Source organism: Cornus florida, unplaced genomic scaffold, assembly GCF_030987335.1.
Source record: "Cornus florida cultivar Cherokee Brave unplaced genomic scaffold, ASM3098733v1 CherokeeBrave_3.0.0_Hap2_Chr07, whole genome shotgun sequence".
Taxonomy (NCBI): domain Eukaryota; kingdom Viridiplantae; phylum Streptophyta; class Magnoliopsida; order Cornales; family Cornaceae; genus Cornus; species Cornus florida.
In genome coordinates this window covers 44,713,394-44,732,769 of record NW_026775577.1, presented here as the reverse complement: position 1 = coordinate 44,732,769, position 19,376 = coordinate 44,713,394, and the positions used below count along the sequence as shown (strand labels likewise).

The 19,376-nt window shown below is 37.6% G+C and overlaps 1 pseudogene; it reads left to right on the top strand.

Moving 5' to 3' along the window:
- Nucleotides 1–12,708: 12,708 nt before the first annotated feature.
- On the top strand, nucleotides 12,709–12,807 carry LOC132267926 (small nucleolar RNA R71; annotated as a pseudogene).
- The last annotated feature ends 6,569 nt before the right edge of the window (nucleotides 12,808–19,376 follow it).

Sequence of the window (19,376 nt, the reverse complement as noted above, 5' to 3'; positions counted from 1 at the left end):
TATACAAGTATGAACTAGAAAATAATAAATGGATAACGCCACTTTCGTAGGGAACAAGATTGCACTTAGCATATGCAATAAGCCTTTTAAACCCCTAGGTTACCCCTAGTGGACGAGTGAAGTCTCATGAGGGTTTCCAGAAATGGTACCCATAAACATTAAACTCATTGTTTCAAAAGAGGTACCAATATTGCAAACAAGCATTGGGAGAAAACTACCTCAAGTATGCAATATTTCAAACATTTCTAAGCAATCTCCCAAAATCTCAATATCAAGCAAGCAAGTATGGTCCTCCACACATCAAGAAAATGATCATGCAAATCAAAACAACTCTAGAATCCTTTTGAGTGGACCGACATCAAATATGTTGCTATCTAAGCCAACTAAAGAATTAATCACATCTTTACCCTCAAACTAGCACGCAAATCTAGTATCGATCATCAAGACAAAAAGTGGACCTTTTATTAAAGCTTATTCATCTAGGTGCGCTTTTTTTTTTTTTTTTTTTTTTTTTTTTTTTTTTTTTTAGAGGATCAAAGATGGAAGTATGGTGCAATGTATTGATCTATTAAGCTTTCTAGCGATTCATGAGAGCATTAGGTCAATGACTCCCAAACCAGACAACTTTAGGGCACTAGGTGTTTAAACACCCCTACGGATTTACAAGCTCAAATTGTGACGACCTTGGTTTTTAGGCCAGCGTGTCCTGTGATGAACCAAAGGTTGACAAGATAACGGATCCGAATGCGGAAGCGAAAATAGAAAACAAGACTCTAAGAAGTCAAAGTGACCTTCCATGAGGTCGTGGAACTCAATAAGAACTAATGCGGGAACGAATGATCAGAAAAAGACCAAACAGGCCCCCAAGGGCAAAATGGTCATTTCTGAAAATATAAAATCGGGTGCTACTGAGCACACCACTAGAAAGATAACAAAAATTTAATTAAATTAGACCCAAGAATCAGTTGATTCGGAGTCCGGATGAAGAAGATATGAAACTCCAAAGTTTCATAAAAATCACATTTTTAGGTTTGAAATCAATGAAGCAAGGGTACTTCGCAAGGGGTAAAAAGGTCTTTTCAGACAAAAATAGATGCAACTGAGCATATCGTTAAATAGACCAGGAAAAATTAATGAATCTAGACTCAAGGATCACTTGATTCGTAGTCCGGACGAAGAAGATATGAAACGTCAAAGTTTCATAAAAACCAACTTTTGGGTTTAAAATAAGTACGGCAAGGGTATTTTACAAGGGGTAAAATGGTCTTTTCAGATATAATTTGATACAACCGTGCATACTGTTATATAGACCAGCAAAAACTAATAAACTTAGACTCAAAAATCACTTGATTTGGAGTCCGGATGATGAATATATGAAGCCTCAAAGTTTCAAAAAAATATCAACTTTCCGGGTTCAAAAATCTAGGCAAGAATAGTGTTTTGACAGAAAGCTCCAATTAAATTTTCTTTCCAGAACCGAGGCTAAAAACAGACCCTTAAACGAGTTTTTCTGGAAAAACACGAAGAAGAAACCCCCTTTAAAATCACGTTTTCTACCAGATTATGCAGAAGAAAGCAAAAAAAAAAAAATGATGTAAAGTCCTTAAAATGCCCGTTGAACAGCCTAGGTCAAGATGGACTCAAAAAGCTGCTACAAGCATTTTTTTTCCAGAAATAGCCAAAACAGAGAGTAAAAACGGGCTAGTAGATGAATTTTTCTGGAAAAACACAAAGAAGAAACCCTCCTTAAAATTGAGTTTTCTACATGACTCCTGAGAGAATTAAAAAAAAATGCAATGTAGAATGCCTGAAATGCCCCTCCATGAAATCTGGTCATGGAGGTCCAAAAAGCTGCTAAAAAAAAACAGAAAGCTGAACTTTACGATTGATTTCTGGCACCAAGACGACATTTTCTGGAAAAACACGAAAAAGAAACCCCCCCTAAAATCATGTTTTCTATTTAACCATATTGAAAGAAGGAATAAAATTGAATTAAAAATTCTAGAATGCCCTTAAATCAGAATATGCAACAAAAACGCAAAATGAAATCGTAGGAGGCTCAAAACACAAATGATGAGGTTTTGCCCAGAAACGACTATGCACGCAAACGTAACTTACCTATTTAGACTCGCTACAATGATCCATGGCTTAAAAATATAGCCGATGCAAAATCCGACCCCCCAACGGGCAAAAAGGAAAAAATGGACTTGGAATGGAAAACATGGAATCCAAAAATGTAAAATGGAGTCAAATGACCGTTTGGCCCTTGGCTACACTTCATACAAGATTAATAAGACCCTATGAAAGAATGAAAATGGAATTCCCACACCCGATGCAACCATGGTGAAGCAATGACTTGCGATTTTTCAAGGTTTTCATAATATTTCATGAAGTTAAAAAGTTGTATAGAATACAATACACATGTCATTGGCCTCCGGCGTTATCTCATACATGTTAAATACATTGAAAGGAGTGTACTTAAGTACACATTACATACATGGAATCAAATATACATATTTTGACATATAAGTCTACAAAATGACATTTCATGCTAACATTTGCATGAAATGGAAACTTGAAAGCTACACAACATCCAAGGAATGCTAGGCGTCACGAACCAAGTCTTCGTACCTAAAATATGCCCCAGTATCGTAGGGGTGAGTAACATAAAGCTACTCGTAGGAGATGAGCATGCATCGACCTAGCATTTTACAAATTTATCACCTTAAGGTGAAACATGTTAAAGGGGCTCATGCCACCTAACGTCTATGTCAAAGTGAGACTCGGGGAGCATCCTAAGCTACCTTAGAGTCTAAACAACAAGAATCATGATATGCATACGTGTATGAAACGAATCATGGTTGGGATAATCCAAAGAATACGACAAGAAGAATGCTTGAGCATAGATTAATATGAATTGCATTTTCAATACAATTGAACTAGGTCTAGAGTAATCCATACAACATGACAAAAACATATTTGAATACAAGTTAACAAGAATCACATTATCCATGCAATTCAACAACAAAAGAGCATGTTATACAATGCAATAAGGTATAAGTTCTCAAAGCCATCAACTTAGAATCTAAAGCACAAAATAACAGTGGTGGTTCATGCCACCTAACGTCTAAGTTCTAAATGAATCAATAGGATCAATCCAAAGCTATGTTAGAACATCAAAACACAATTTTCAATATCGATGTAATTTAACCAACATTGGGACTTCCAATACAACGCATAAAGCACAATTTCGCAAAGTTAACATCATGTAACTGAAAATGGAACGACAAATAAGGAACAACAAGTTACAACATCATCTAGTTATCAACTTGAAAATGAAATGCGAAGTCAAATAAAGTGGATACTCGGACGTCACGCCGGATCAGACTGACAACATAGTTACTTTAGGGTTACTAGCCCATGGGTGACCTCCCTATGTGCGCACTAGACTATATATAGAGGGACTATCCGCCATACTAGAACCACGTCCTAGCCATAGCCAAACAACGACATCCACAAGTTTCCAAAATCAACAAGTTGTGCAACAATGCATATATCAACAGGAATATGCAAGATAATCAACTATCTACCAAGCACAACTAAATTTGGAAACCTATACAATACATGCTCTAAGTCCACAACTAATATGATGTGATGCATGTTGAATCTTCAGTGTATGATTCGTTACACATTATGCATGAATGATGCTAAATACGAAATGTGCAAATCATTACACAAGGCAACAATATATTCAATAAGGAAAACATATTCTCATGAGTATAAACATAGCAACTATGTTATCCAATGCTCAAAACATAACCAAATGAATATACAACAAGTCCATATCCAGGATTTTGATATAGAAACGACTTTCAAACACAATTAAATCCATGGCTCACAATTCGATAGAATTTAATTAAATAAAAATAATTAAATTCTCTAGATTCTAATTCAATTCCAAATAACCTCAAATTAATACAAATTAAAAAACATTGCATGGTCATCACCTATATCCATTCTAAAACTCAATTAGGTTATTGGAATAACAAAGTAGAACTTTAATTAAATCATGCTAATTTAAATCCCAAGGTTCTAAAACAATTTCAGATAGTCCCAAATTAATATATAATAGTAAACAAGTCATGGCCAATACAAATATCAAGTTAAAACCTTAATTAAGCTAATGGGACTGCAAAATAGATTTTAATTAATTCTTTTAATTAAAATCTCTAGATTTTCAAACTTAACCAAATGCTCTCAATTTAACATATCTTAGAGAACATGCCAAGGACTAATGTAATATCACATTACAAGCTTATTTCATGCAAGTTACACCTATGTAAATTAAACTTTCATTAAAGTTAAATATAAAATAAAGGTTGCAATTCTCATGCAATTAATCCCAATTTAATATATGTGAACAACCACACCAAAGCTTAATTTTCTAGCGTGCCACAATTCAATTCCAAGTTGTATATCACCATGAGAATTAAATCTTAAACAAGGAAATTAATTAAATGAAAGGTTTCAAAACCTCACCGAATATTCTAAATCAAATATATGTGAAGCTTTATGGCATGTAGATCAATAATATCAAGTCGGAATTCAAATGGAGTGAATAGTGCACTCGGGGCAAATTAATTAATCAAATTAATTAAAAATTACTAATTTTCAAAACACCTCCAATTACTTTTAAATTCAACTATGTTGAAGTGCATGCTAAGGCTTAATATAATATGCTAACACATATTAATTTCAAGCTAGTTAAGGCCTTGTGAATTAATCTTTCACCTAAGATAAATATTAAATAAAATCTTTAATACTTATTCAAATGTTCCAATTTTAATACACGATACCGAGAGGTTTTGTCGAGGACAACATTGTGAACAAGAATCCTCAAGAAGCCCCATGAAAATCTTAACTTGACTCCAAACCCGAACTCGAAAAATCGTCGAAAATGGATTCTAATAAGGGGTAATGGTAGAGCACGACGAGGCGAACAACAAATGCTAAGGCCGAAGGATTTCTACCAAGGAAATCAAGTGGAGGAGAAGAAAGAGTGAAGGCAGCCCCTTGGGCTCCCATGGCTGCCAGTCAAGAGGAGGAAGAAAGTTTGAAAATCTGATTTTAAAAATTAGGGCAACCTATTTATAGAAATCTAAAAAAGTGCTCCGAAAGGGCCCCGCTAGGTCCGGAAAAGTGGATTTTGAGCAAATGCGCTCAAACGGTAAAATTCCGTGAGCAAAAAAGATTTAAAATAAGAAAATATGAACAACGGAAGAAACGGCGTCAAAAACTGAGTCCCGAGCAGAAAGTTATGCCCCGAACAAGTTCGGCAGCAACCGGGTCTAGAAACTCTGAAACTGGAAAAAAATGACCAAAAGGAAATTCTAAGAGTCCACGACTCGACGAAATGTGAAAATGAATTCCGTACGAGAATCTAGGTCCCAGACGAGACATTTTGCAATAACTTTCGTTAATTGCACAATGGCCCCTAGAAAAAGGGTTAACTGCGAAATTGCCCAAGAATGGATGCCCCTGAAATAAAATATCTTTAAAAGATATTTACGAAAAACACCCCAAGAAATGAAAAAGATTCTAAAGAATTGTGCATCCATGCCCCTGTGGGCACCGGGAGCAACCAGAGTACTTTCTTGCAAAAGTAAAGATACTTATTTCGAGGAAACCACTCAAGATGAAGGCACGTGAAGTCAAAAACCAACTCCGAGCATGAGAAGTGAGGTTGTGCCAAAAACTGACAAACGGAGATAAGACAGAATAGGGAAAAGGACGAAATAGCGCATAGTGTTGAAAAATGAAAAATGTGAAAATGACTCGGTCCTCAAAGGAAGTTGTCAATCCATGGAAAAGAGTCTCAGAAACCAATTCCGAGCATTCGAGATGACACTAAGCGACACGAAACAGAGCTCAGAAAAGAAAATTAAACAAAAAAAATTCATTCGTAAAATTTCAAGAAAAAAGAAAGGAAGGTAAATGACCGGGTCGTTACACAAATCAACTAGGCTACAAATAAAAAAAACCTCCATCTAATCATTTCCCACTTCTCACTTTTTGAGAGAAGTCCTCACTTTTAATGCTTTTGCAACATTTTTTTTCTTTTCAATCCAATTATTAACCTAGAATTTGGGCCCTTCACCTTTCGGTGCGAGAAGTTCAATGCTTGGTGAGGCTAGAATCCTGGCTACTTAGTGAAAAGGGGTTGTTATCCACCTTTATCACGAATGAAAGCTTTCAATGCACTACTAGCCCAATTGGGATATAACCAATTCAATAATCAACAAAGCATGTACCCCACAAATGAATGCTAGTGTGCGTTTGTGCTAGTGTAGAATCCTAGAGTGAATCTCAAAACAATCACAAAATCAAGATGATGTGGACCACAAATACAAGCAAGATATCAATCTTTCGAAAAATTTACTTATAAATGGCATCCACAAGGCATACAAGGAGTGTTGGACTCTCAAGTCAAATAATTTTTAAATTTTAAGGTATATAGTCCTTAAAAGATCAAAATTATAGCTAGATATGGATCAATCATAGAAATATTCCTCAAATACACAAGTCATGCTCAAAATTATTTCAAAATTTAAAGCTAACACTGCAAAGCACCATTTCCTCCAAACTTAAATGGAACAATGTCCTCAATGTGCAAAGAGAACAAAGGAAAGAGTATACCAGTGCAACTAAGCAAGAATGATCGGGATTGAAGTATCCGAAGTGGGTGGTATGGCCCCCCCCAAACTTGGGATGAACTGTGGTCCTGAAAATTGACACTTTGATAAACTCATCAGATAAAAAAATGGGATAATTAGTGCACAGTGGATATACAAGTGTAAATGGGATAAACAGATAAATAGATGAGAGAGGTATAAGGGTGGTCTTAAAAATCGGGAAGTACTCTCTCACTGAAGTCACTGTGATGCACCTAATGGAGTCAAACATACAGATATGAGAATATAATATATGACATCCATAGCAAAAACAGATATAGATAAAACAGATAAAGTGTAGGTACAACAAAAATATCTAAGTCGACAGACCGGCTGCAAAAATAATAGTACAGTACAGTGACAAAAAATAAAGTATCAATAGTAGAGAGGGATCATGAGATAGAAGGAGCTGGGAACTCAGGACGATGAGGTAGGACGGGCAGGTCGGGATCCATGGATATCTCTGGATAGATCTCAGAACATAGTCGTGACATCCGTGCGAAAGGCAGCAAAATTAGCTCTGTGGGCTGTAAGATCAGCTCGTATGGCAACAACATCATCCTCAAGAGTCTGCAGGCGTACTCCAAAGCCAGGGGTCAGATTTGGAGCCTCAGGTATAGATGAATCAGAAGAAAGCTCCTGAGTCTACTCTTGCTCGTGAATGGGCGACCCAGTTAAAGAGTACTGCTTTGTGTCATCTGTAGGGCGCTCTAAATCAATATCTATATGCTCAGCAGCTGGATCGACTAGTGCGTCGTCCGCTGCGGGATCTGCTGCTACTGCCTGAGCTGCTGCCTCAGCCTCCTCCTCAGCCTCTAGTTCCTCTGCAGCCACTACTGCGTGGTCCTGCAGTCTAGTAATAATGGCGTTGTAGCTCTTGGTCCAGTCCTTCTTCAGAAAGTGACAGGAACCTCTCTCGGGGTGCTCCCGAGGATGAATAGGGTAGCGCTGGTCGATAAGAATCTGGGTGATGAGGTGGCTGAATGGGAGAGGCTTAGCCCGTTCGGGCGTCTACTAATGTACTCATCATATAGCTTCCTCATCACGCTCCAGATGAGCGCGAGAATGGATACCCTATGCCCGGTGTAGAAGGCATAGAGGGCTGTCAAATAATCTCCCCTCCTCTGAATCTTATGCCATGCCATATATATGTTCTGGAAGAGCACGGAATCAATAAACCAAAGGTCATCTGGAAGGAATGTCCGAGTGGCGAAGGTCTCGCCATTGGCATGGTGACCTGTAAGAAAAACTACCATGTTAGCATATGATGGCCTGTACAGCCTCGGATAAGTCTCCTGAAGCTCTGGAGGACAGTGGTGTGGGCAGTGGCAAGAGTGGGCTAGTGAGTCCACTGGGATGGTGATCTGATGGCCATCTATAGAAGTGACCAGCTCTGCTGTGGTACGCGGGGATGGTCGGAGGTTCTGGTAGAACAACCGTACCAGCCGCGGGTAGACTGGCTCTGTGATTGGGGCAAGAATAGTTGCCAGGCCCCTCTGAATGATGTCATGGTAAGCGGATTGGGTTAGCACCGATTTGGAGAAAAAGGCCGTGTCGAACACTGACTCATGTTTAACCGTCATATGCGCATATCTAAGCACGGGCCTATCACGCTCCTGAGCTGGCTGGCGTAGTGGAGATGGTATGGGTGAATAGTCAGCTCCAGCATGTGGTGGAGATGGTGATGGTGTAAATGCAAGATGAGCCACAGAGGTGGATGGAATATGATCAGCCTCAGCCTCAGCCTCGTGAGATGGTGACTGAGGTGGGGTAGCCAGTGCTGGCTCTTGCTGTGCATGAGAGGGCTCTGCTGGCTCCTCTGTCCATGGTCTGATATGGCGCCGAGGCCGGTGTTGCCTGTTGGCAACGATCTTCCTCTTAACCATGGCCTGCAAAAAGAAAAAGAAAAACTTGCAATGGGAGTTAGTGCCAGAATAAGAAATTTTAAGCACAATATAGAAACATGTATGTCAAGTAAGATAGGCAAATCATAGAGATGACATTAATCTATGCAAGTGGCAAGATATGAAACATGCTAAACAATATAAGTATGAAATGCATCCAATGTGGAATATCACAGGCATTGGGCATATATGAGATAGCATGAACATAAGATATGAAGAATGAAGTGTGTGTGTGAGATCTATGAAATTCGATAGATCAGAAAAAGAAGTGAGATCGATCACAAAAGTTGGATTGATCGAAAATAAGTGAGATCGATGTCACAACTTCGATCGATCTGAGACATGAGTTCGATTAATCTCTCAAGATCGATCTGAGATACAAGTTCGATCGATCGAACTGTGCGATGAATGTAAACAGTCACAGATCTGTGACTTTGGAAGCACGGGGCCCACACAAACGTGTTTGTAGGCCCATCAACATAACAAAACAACAAAAATTATCACCCAATCATGGCCCATCCTCACAAAATCAATTCGAAAATAAAAAATATAATAACATATATACACATATATATACATATATATACAAACATGCTTCAAGGTCATCAATGGTGGATTTCATCATAAAAATGGCCTGGATTCAACATATAGAGTATGTATGGATGAGATTGAAGCTTAAATGAACATGAGATGCTCAGATCTTACCTCAAATCAAAGGGAGAGAAGTGGATGTGAAGAGTGGATGAGAAATTCGAGATGAGGGAGAGAGTGAAGCTTGGATCTCGCCGGAGATCTCGCCTGAGATGAGGAAGATGGAGAGTGGATGCGGCGACGATGAGCGAAGCAAGGGTTTGGAGAGTTGGATTGATCTAAATGATCGATCTTGAGACCCTCCAGGTCTATTTTAAAAACATTCCCGACAGAGTTCGATCGATCGAACTTCAACTGAGATCGATCGAACTTTGATGAACTCTCCTCAAAGTATTTTTGGATTTTTGAAATTTTTGAAAAATGCAAAACTAAAATTAAAAATTAGAATTAAAATTAAAAATTGCAAAATAAATAAAATAGAATAAAATATTTTTGGATTTTTGATTTTGTTTTTTTTTTTTTTTTGGATTTTATTTGAATAAACAATAATAATTAAAAACTAAATTATTTTTGTATTTTTGAAAACTTTTTGAAAAAATAAAATAAAATAAAATAAAATTGAAAATATTTTTGGATTTTTAAAATTTGAAAAGTCAAAATAAAGTCAAACAATGAAATGGAGAACTGAGATCGATCGGAACATAAGTTCGATCGATCAGACAGAGGGCAAAAATATGCAGGTTTATGGTTTAAAAATTTGGCTAAGTGTTGGAACTTGAAGATCGATTGAACTTGGAAGTTGGATCGATTGAAGAACTTCAGATCGATCTTGAAATGTTTCGATCGATGAGATAGAGAGCAAAAATATGCAGGTTGATGCAAGCTCAAAATTTTTCTAAGTGTTGAATCATGAGATCGATTGAACTTTGAAGTTGGATCGATCAAAGGTCTCCTGATTGATCTAAGACTAAGTTTGAACAATGGGACAGAGAGGTGATTTGGATGCAGGTTTCTGCAGGTCGAAATTTTTTCTAAGTGTTGGACGCAGAATGGAGTTCAATCGATCGAACTCAGGTTTGAGATCGATCGAACTATGCAGAATGCTTAATAATGACATGAAAGCTCATGTAATCCTCACCAAAGTTCCTATCAATGCATATGAACCAAAAACAAGTATCTAGACTTCACAAGAAATGAAATTTAAGATAAAAATGGGGGAGGAATAGAGTTTTGACACCCTACGAAGTATTTTTGCTAGTCTTTAACGTCTCTAGCAAGACATTGGCTCTTTTAGCCCGGATCAAAGATCTTATAATGCATCCCCTCCTTGTTGGGGTGATAGATGCTTTGAACTCCACCCAACAAATGGTTCTTTGAAGAACTTGTTGGATTAAGCTCAAAAGAAACTTTTGATTCTTTGTCTATGCAATCACAACTTTTGGGCTTCCATGCCCTTTCAAAGCAAGAATTTGAAGCAAGACTTTTAGAATGCAAGGTTGAAGATGATCCCTTGGAAGTTTTGGTCTTACACAAAAACTCACTTCCTTGACATTGAAGATTATGACATTTATCTACAATATTAACCTCTCCTTCATATTTGTCAAATGAATTGGGTGTGGGATTAAAGATATTCAACTTCACCTTCATGTGGCCAAATGGGATCTTCATTATCCCCGTCCTACAATTGATGTTGGCATTAGCAGTTGCCAAGAAAGGACGGCCAAGGATAACGGGAATTTGGCTCTTAGGATTGGGATCGGTTCTGTGTCTATGACAACAAAATCAACGGAAAAGAAGAATTTGTCAATCTTTATCAATACATCCTCAATTATACCCCTAGGCTTCTTAATAGATTGGTCGGCAAGTTGCAAAACTACGGACGTCGGTTTTAATTCACCTAGGCTCAATTTGACATAAACCGAGTATGGAAGAAGGTTAATACTTGCTCCTAAGTCAAGAAGCGCCTGATTAATGATATGATCACCAATAATGCATGATGTAGTGGGTGAACCGGGGTCCTTAAACTTTGGCAAAGTGTTATGTTGCAAAATTGAGCTTACTTGCTCGGTCAAAACCACTTTTCTTGGTGCTTGGCTTTTGTTCTTCAGCTTTTGGGTGCACAAGTCTTTCAATAATTTGGCATAAGCCGGAATTTGCTTGATTGCATCCAAAAGTGGAAGATTAACTTTCACTTGCCTAAACATTTCCATAATTTCATTGGTTTTTACCTTTTGCTTATCTTTTGAAATGGATCCTTTTAAGGCATCCGGAAATAGAACTTTTGTTCAAACACTTTTTCAGAATTTTCTTTTGAACTCTCTTCAACACAAGAAGTTTTCAAATCATTTTTCAACAAAACTTTTTCAACATTATTTTTCAAAACTTCTTTTTTAAACACATTTTTCAAGAGTTTTTCATTCACAAGATCATGTATATGCAATGAAGGAGGAATGGGATGTGAAACGGGACGGGTGACAACTTGAGATTGCACCGGTTCACTCTCTTCATTGGACATTTCAACTTGATTGTCCACAATCCTACCACTCCGCAAGGTAGTCATTGCATTAACATATTCAATGGTGTGGCCTTCCGATGAAGAATGGGTTTCCATAACACATTGTTGCTTAGGTGGGGCATTAATAGGCATCTTTCCCTTCTCTCTTGCATTGAGAGTGCCTGCTATTTGCCCTACTTGGGTTTCTAGCTTCGTAATAGATTAAGAGTGAGAATGAAGCAATTGAGTGTTAGCCTCTAAAGTGCCCAAAGCATTTAAAACTTTTTCTTCAAAAGCGGAACTTCTAGTATTTCCTTGGGAATAAGATTAGTTGGGAAAATGAGAATTAGTAAATTGATTCCCTTGTGATTGATAAGGTCTATAACCTTGGGATCCTTGGTTTTGAAGTGGAGGTGGAATGTACTTCCTTTGAAAACTGCCTTAGGAAGGGATTGAGCCCTCTCCTTGGTTTTTCCAAGAGAAATTCGGATGATTCCTCCAGCTTGGATTATAATGAGTACCATAAGGATTGTTCCCTTGGTTCACAAAAGCTGCATTGACTTGTTCATTAGGTTCATTTTGCACTTGTCCGTGAGGACAATGAGAAGTAGAATGAAGAACACTAGAACAAGTCATACATGTTTCATTTGATGCACGATGAGAATGGTTAGGGAAGGAAGATACTTGGTTCGTCGAGTTTTGGTTAATAAAAAATTGATCAAACCTTTGAGATAAAGACTTCATTTCGGCGGCTATTTCATTTGAATGGTCGACTTGATGTAAGCCAACACTCTTCATACCTTATGAATTTCTATCATTCTTGGATGATAATGTTCTATGCAAAGAATTTTCACTCATGCTCTCATAAAGATGCCACACGTCATTCTCATGCCTATTGATGTATGAGCCACCCATGGAAGCATCAACCATACCCTTATAGTTGTCCGATAAGCTCTCAAAGAAATATTGAACTAATTGCCATTTGGGCATGTCATGATGTGGACACTTCCTAAGCAATTCATTGAAGCGTTCCCATGCCTTATGGAACGTTTCTCAATCCCCATGTGAAAATTCTCGAATTGAGGTTCTCATGGCATTGGTCCTAGAAACCGTCAAGAACTCTTGTTGCATTTCTGCCCAAGAAGTGATTAAAAAAGGCCTAAGATTGTTAAACCAATACTTTACCTTGTTTTTTAAGGTGAATGGAAAAAGTTTGAGTCTTAAAACCTCTTCCGGCATGTTCGTATATTTTACGGTGAAACATACTTCAAGAAACTCATACAAATACTTGTAAGGTTCTTTACTTGGAAGTCCATGATAGTTATGAAGCATTTGAATGGTTTGTGGCTTAATTTCATAATGATGTGCTCTAAATGGAGGCAATTGAATGCATGTAGGTGCATTATACTCATTAGGCACATAATGGTCTCTTAAAGCAAGAGGTGGATTAGCTACTTGAGATGCAACATGAACACCTTTGTAATTACCCACTCCACCACATGGTATGATATTGTCCGCTTTGGGCCTGAGCCCGCACGGTTTTGCCCTTGGGCTTCACCCCAAAAGGCCTCATATCAATTGGATGAAGGATACCTTGTTGGTCTATGTGACCAAGGTCCTCAATATGATCATTATTATTGTCATCCATTGATAGATTGGTCTATTTGAACTTCCTCTTCCCCTAGGATTTCTAATTACGGATTCAAGAGGCAAATCAAGAGGGACAAGAGTTGGTCTAAATGAACGACGTCCATGCATGCATAATGCAAAACACAACAAGCACAAAGAATGACAAACACTATGCCTTCACAAAAATGCAATTAGACTTCTTCCACAAACACTTAATTCTTACTCCCTTGCTTTAACAACAATGATGCAAAGAACAATTAAAAATAAGCCTCCACGCGGGCTACGATTTAACTAAGGGATTTAGTAAAGAAAGTCTCATAAAGGTCCTTTACCACTTCAACTCCAAATTTAAAGCTTAGCTTAGCAAATTTTTAGAATTTTTAGCTTTTTTCCTTGCTTCCTTAGCTTGAATGCTCCTTTGCTTGCTTCCTCTCCAACAATACACCTAGTCAAGTAAGAACAACACAATAAGTAACCAAAAAGAAAAATAAAAATAAAGTAAAGACACGATTAAAAGAGTACTAATCCTAATTGATTCCACAAATCCGACGTTGCCTAATCAAATCAATCCCCTACAACGGCGCCAAAATTTGACGAGGCCACTTAATATACGCCAAAATAATGTAGTGAATGTGCGGTTCAAGAAAAGCCTTTTGGGTCAAGTTTAAATTTATAAAAACCACTACCAACACTACTACAAACGTAGCAAGGGTGAGTAGGGATCGTCCCAAGGGATTATGAGAGTCGAACAAGGTTGTGAAATTGCTATTAGGGCTAGTAGGTCGAGTGATTAAACAATTGGTTGGTTGATTGATTAGACTAGATAGCAACTAAATTAAACTAAGTGATAACAAAAGAATGCAATTAAGAGTAAGTAAGAGAGAGAAGAGTCTTGGGGTTTAGAGATCACCACCAAGCAATGCATTTTTATACCATTGACAAGTGATTAATGAGGGCAAATGGTGTGTTGCAATATTTGTATGTGTGTGTTTGGTTGATTCAACAAGCAAGGATGACTAGTTAAGCATGTATTGTCTAAACATTATGTGAAAGGCACAATATATCTAAGCAATAAAGCATATATTGTCTAAACAACATGTGAAAAGCACAATAGATCAAAACAAGTCATTAATCCTTTCATTAAGCTCACAATCCAAATACAACACAAGGATAGAGGCATATGCTACTTGTATTCAAAAGCTTGGATCATTAAACAACAAGCATGGATTGTCCTCCCATTTAACACTACACTACAACTACACTACATCTACACTACTAGCATGAAAATAAACTAAGGGAGAGGCACAATCCATCATGGAATAAGTATGAACCATCAAGAAAATCACAAGAGCATTCCATTAAGCACTATGTTTTAACAATCTCTAAATCTATAGCATCAATACACATAGACATGCATCAATAACACAAAATCTAGAGACAAGCACATGAACATCTATTCTAACATACATAGACATATGGATAGAATGAAATGATCAATTAAAAGCATTTAACCACATAAATCATTGAACAATCAAGATCTATATATATCAAAGTGTCAAAACATTAATTACAACACTGTTCCCTCAATAATACACAAGATTAAGATATAAAAAGCATGCTTGGGGCTAACTCTAGCCCCAAGAGGATGTCTAGCCACTCATGGTGATGTTGCTCCAACCCTCAAGGGCTAACTCTATGCAAGAAATCTGCTCCTTGGATGATGAAGAGTCTTCAACGTTGTCTCTAGCCTCCTCCTATTTTCTTCTACACTAAGAATAGCCTCTAAAGTTGTATCTACCAGAGAGAAAATAAGAGAGAGATCTTGCGATTCAGAGATCACCACTAAGCATAACTTTTCTACATCCTTAATGAATGATTAATGTGGGGGAAAACATGTATTGCAACATAGTGTGTGTATGTGTGGTTATTTCAATAAGCATGGATGACAAATTAAGCATATATTGTCTAAGCAACATGGTGGATAGCACAATATATCAAACTAAGCCATTAATCCTTTCTTTAAGCTCACAATCCAAACACATCACAAGGTTAGAGATATATGCTATTTTCTTTCATAAGTATGGAACATCAAACAACAAGCATGGATTGTCCTCCCATTTAACATCTAAACTACAACTACAGTACAATTAAGCTAATGACATGAGATTAAACTAAGGGAGAGGCACAATCCATCAAGAAATGAGTATGAACCATCAAATAAACCACAAGAACATTCCATTAAGCACTATGTCTTGACATTCTCTAGATTTATAACATTAATATACATAGACATGCATCAATAACACAAGAAATAGAGACAAACACATGAACATCTATTCTAGCATACATAGACATATGGATAGAATGAAATGATCAATTGGAAGCATTAAACCACACAAATCATTGAACAAACAAGATCTATATATATAAATATGTCAAAACATCTAGCACAATACAAATCCCCTAAAAAATACATAAATCAATATGTAGAAAGCATGCTTAGGGTTAACTCTAGCCCCAAGAGGATGTCTAGCCACTCATGGATGGTATTCTCCAACCCTCAAGGGCTAACTCTATGGTAGAGATTGCTCTTCTTCATGGTTGATGGAAGAACTCCAAGCTTGTGTCTCTAGCCTCCTCATTTCTTCTTTTCTTCCTCACTAAGAATATGGAAAATTATGTCACTAGTGTGTGTATCTACTATCAAGTATATGCTCTCAGGAATGGCTCATATTCCTTTTATAGGTAGGATAAATATCACCCCCAATGAGCTGGGTTCGTACACCAACATTTCTTCTAATGATTGGATATGAGAAAACTTTTAATGAGCTAGAAATTAGATTTTCTCGGGCTTTGGGAAGTTCGATCGATCGAACTTGTGGTGAGATCGATCGAACATGGCTGAGATCTATCGAATTTAAGCTGGATCGATCCTCTATGGCGGCGCCTTTTTGGATAAAAACAAATCTGAGATATTTTGAAGATATTTTTGGAAAAGAGACAAATGTGGTAGGTAGGGTGGTACAACTAGATAAGATGGAATCTTTTCGATCGATCAGAGGAAAGTTGGATCGATTGAACTTTGTGGGATCTTTGGATAAGGACAAAAGAGCTTGAATCCATCTTGAAATGCTGAGATCGATGAACTTTCGATCGATCGAACTTTCTGAATTTCCACCACTTGCTTCCTTTTGTTCCCACTTTGCTCCTTTCATTGATTCATCTCAAGATTGCTTCAATTATACTCTTATTTAGCTGAGTTAGCTTATTTTGGGGATAAGTACCTGAAAATGGAAATAATGCAAAATCAATCTAAAGCAGGAAATTAAGATAGATAAAGGTTCTAGAACACCTAAGCTTAAGGGGTTTAAATGCGTACTTTTCAGCGCTCATCACACCCCCAAACTTAAATATTGCTAGTCCTTAGCAATAAACTAGAAAATAAAGGAATGAAATGAACAACTATACAACTATGAACTAGAAAGCAATAAATGGATAACGCTACTTTTGTAGTGAACACGATTACATTTAGTATATGTAACAAGCCTTTTAAACCTCTAGGTTACCCCTAGTGGACGAGTGAAGTCTCGTGAGGGTTTCCAGAAATGATACCCACAAACATTAAGCTCATTCTTTCAAAAGAGGCACAATATTGCAAACAAGCATTGGGAGAAAATTACCTCAAGTATGCAATTTTTCAAACATTTCCAAGCAATCTCCCAAAATTTCAACATCAAGTAAGCAAGTATGGTCCTCCACACATCAAGAAAATGATCATGCAATTCAAAACAACTCTAAAATCCTTTTTGAGTGGACCGGCATCAAGTATGTTGCTATCTAAGCCAACTAAAGAAATGATCACATCCTTACCCTCAAACTAGCATACAAATCTAGTCCCGATCATCAAGACAAAAAGTGAACCTTTTATTAAAGCTTTATTGTTCTAGGTGCGCTTATTCTTTTCACTCGATTTATTTATTTATTTATTATTATTATTATTTTTTAATAGGATCAAAGATGGAAGTATGGTGCAATGTGTTGATCTATTAAGCTTTCTAGTGATCCATGAGGTCGAGCGTTAGGTCAATGGCTCCCAAACCAGACGGCTTTAGGGCACTAAGTGTTCAAACACCCTTAAGGACTTACAAGCTCAAATCAACTAGGCCACAAATTAAGACAACCTCCATCTAATCATTTCCCACTTCTCACCTTTTGGGAGAAGTCCTCACTTTTTTTTTTTATTGCTTTTACAACTTCTTTTTTTTTTTTTTTTTTTTTTTTTTCAAGTTCAAATATTAACCTAGAGTTTGGGCCCTCCACCTTTCGGCGCGAGAAATTCAGTGCTTAATGAGGCTAGAATTCTGGCTACTTAGTGAAAAGGGGTTGTTATCCACCTTTATCAAAATGAAAGTTTTCAATGCACTAGTAGCCCAATTGGGATATAACCAATTCAATAATCAACAAAGCATGTACCCCATAATTGAATGCTAGTGTACGCCTATACTAGTGTAGAATCTTAAAGTGAATCTCAAAACAATTACAAAATCAAGATGATGTGGACCACAAATGTAAGCATGCTATCAATCTTTCGAAAAATTCATTCCTAAATGGCATCCACAAGGCATACAAGGAGTATTGGACTCTCAAGTCAAACAATTTTTAAATTTTAAGCAATATAGTCCTCAAAAGACCAAAATCATAGCTAGTTATAGACCAATCATAGAAAATTCCTCAAATACACAAGTCATGCTCAAAATTGTGAATTGAAAGCAAATACTGTAATTAACACTATTACCCCCCCAAACTTAAATGGCATAATGTCCTTAATGTGCAAAGAGAACAAATGAAAGAGTATACCAATGCAACTAAGTAAAGAATGGTCGGGACATAAGTATCCAAAGTAGGTGGCATAGCCCCCCAAACTTGGGATTAACTGTGGTCCTGAAAAATTGGCATTGGATAAAAGTTCATTAGACAACAAAGGGGATAATAACAGTGCACAATGGACATGCAAGTGTAAATGGGATAAGAAATTGAAGTAAGGAGAGAGGAAAAAGGGTGGTCCTGAAAAATTCGGGCGATACTCTCTCTCACTAAAGTCATTGGGATACACCTGATGGAGTCAAGGACAGACAGATATATCAATACGCATATATGACATCCATAAACAAAGTATGCATAAAAGAGAAATAAAGAATAATATAGTACATCCAGTGTCTAGGCCAACAGACTGGCCATAAATATATAACAGTAGCAAAAATATAACAGATATAACAGATATATAATAGGAGAAGAAGATATGGAAATCATGAAGAGGAGGTATGATGAGCAGGGCGTGCTCCGCAGATGTCTCTGGATAGATCACGTAATACAGCTATGACATCCGTGCAGAGTGAAACAATATCAGCCCGGATGGAAACCATGCCATCCTCTAGAGTCTGAAGATGCTCTCCGAAGCTGGGTATCTGAAATGAAGCCTCAGGTACTGCTGGAGCGGGAGAATGATGATCCTGAGCCTGTTCCTCATCGTGAACGGGCGACCCAATCGGAGAGTGATGCTCTGGGTCCTCTACGGGCTGCTCCAAGTCAATATCCATATGTATAGCAGCCGGATTGACTGGTACATCGTCCGCCGCCTGTTTTGCTATTGATGCCGCTGCCTACTCCAACTCCTCTCTCTCTAGCTCTTCAGCTTCCTCTATAGCGTCGTCCTGTAGACTCTTGACAAGAGCCTTGTAGCTCTTATCCCAATCCTTCTTCTGGAATGTGTAGGCCCCAGACTCAGTACACTCCCGTAGTTGGAAGGGATAGCGCTGATCTCTCAGAATCTATGTGATGAGATGGCCGAATGGGAGATACTTAGCTCTTTTGGGCTTGGCCTTGCTGATATGGTCAACATACAACTTCATCATAATACTCCAGATGAACGCAGAAATGGACAGCCAGTGCCTTGTATAGAAGGCGTATAAAGCTGTAAGATAGTTGCCGTACCTTTGTATCTTGTGGCCGGCCATAAAAACATTTTGG